This window comes from Ursus americanus, chromosome 18 (assembly GCF_024610735.1).
Source record: "Ursus americanus isolate L20-20 chromosome 18, mUrsAme1.1.p, whole genome shotgun sequence".
Lineage (NCBI taxonomy): Eukaryota > Metazoa > Chordata > Mammalia > Carnivora > Ursidae > Ursus > Ursus americanus.
Genome location: NC_142144.1, coordinates 26,570,605 through 26,571,921, shown reverse-complemented (window position 1 = coordinate 26,571,921; position 1,317 = coordinate 26,570,605). Strand labels below are relative to the sequence as shown.

The 1,317-nt window shown below is 42.4% G+C and overlaps 1 non-coding gene across 1 annotated transcript; it reads right to left on the bottom strand.

Annotated features, from left to right (window-relative positions):
- Window positions 1-273: 273 nt before the first annotated feature.
- Window positions 274-382, bottom strand: LOC123781375 (U6 spliceosomal RNA). Its single transcript, XR_006776709.1, has one exon. It is a non-coding gene; the product is annotated as a U6 spliceosomal RNA (small nuclear RNA).
- Between the last annotated feature and the right edge of the window lie 935 nt (window positions 383-1,317).

The following is a 1,317-nucleotide window of genomic DNA, read 5'->3' as shown; positions in this document are numbered from 1 at the left end:
GCATATGGTAGGTGCTCTGTATGTACTGAATGTGGGTGAAAGAATAAAATATGGTTCCAGCTTTTTTTTTTTTAAGATTTATTTATTTATTTTAGAGAGAGAAAATGAGAGCGTGAGCAGGGGAAGAGCAGAAGGAGAGGGAGAGAGACAATCTCAAGCGGAATCCTCACCGAGCTGGGAGCCCGACTAGGGCCTTGATCTCACAACCCTGAGATCATGACCGGATCCGAAATCAAGAGTTGGACACTTAACCAATGGAGCCGCCCAGGCGCGTCAAATACGGAACGCTTCATGAACTCGCGTGTATCATCCTGGCACAGAGGCCATGCTAATCTTCCCTTTATAATTCCAACTTTAGCACATGTGCTGCCAAAGTGAGCACTCCAACTTTTGAAAAGCAAGTTCAGCAGAAGAATGAGCTTCCCTAAAAAAATGGAGCCATCTTTTTTTTTTTTTTTAGTAAAGTTGACATACAATGTTACATTAGTTTCAGGTGTACAACTTAGTGATTTTCCAAGTTTATATAGTGTGCTATGTTCACAAGTATAGCTACCATCTGCCCCATTACCTTGCGATTAGATTAACACTGACTATGCCTGATGCTCTTCTTTTTATTCCCATGACTTACTCATTCCATAACCGGAGGCCTGTATCTCCCTCCCTCCTTCACCCATCGTGCCCAACCCTCACGCCCAAAATGGAGCCATCTTTGAGATCTGGGATGTGTTTTGAGGAAAACAGCACTATTGATAAGTCCCCTAGCTAAAAGTGGGTCTCTGCTTCATGGGAGAAGACACAATATGCCCGGTCCACACTTGACAAAAGGTTTATCTCCGTGCCCTTAGCTATGGAATTCAGTTGCTCAGAATGAGGAAAGTTACACCTCCTATGAAGTCATGTTCTCAGAATGTACAAATAAGAGTCTGAGGAACAATTTGTAAAATATTCCACTTACTCTAGATAAGGGGGGACAGTCCAAAAAAGTATAAAATTTAAGACTTACAAATTGCCAATCAAAAGCAGGATCCTTAACTGCTCCCATAGCTTTTCAGGGCCTTTCTTCGCTCTCTTGGTATAACGTATAGCTATCACCTGTCAACTCCCTTCTAAGAACACCACCTTCCCCTTCTTGGTGTATACATAAAATCTTGGCCTCCCTTCTCGACTAAAGACTCTTTCCGTGAATATGTCAGTGGCTCTGTGTGTGTGTGTGTGTGTGTGTGTACCAATAGCAGCTTTATAGGTTAGCACTTCGGTAAAACTCAAAAAAGCACCCTCTCCATACACTATCTAGTTATGTTGTTTTTATCTCACACC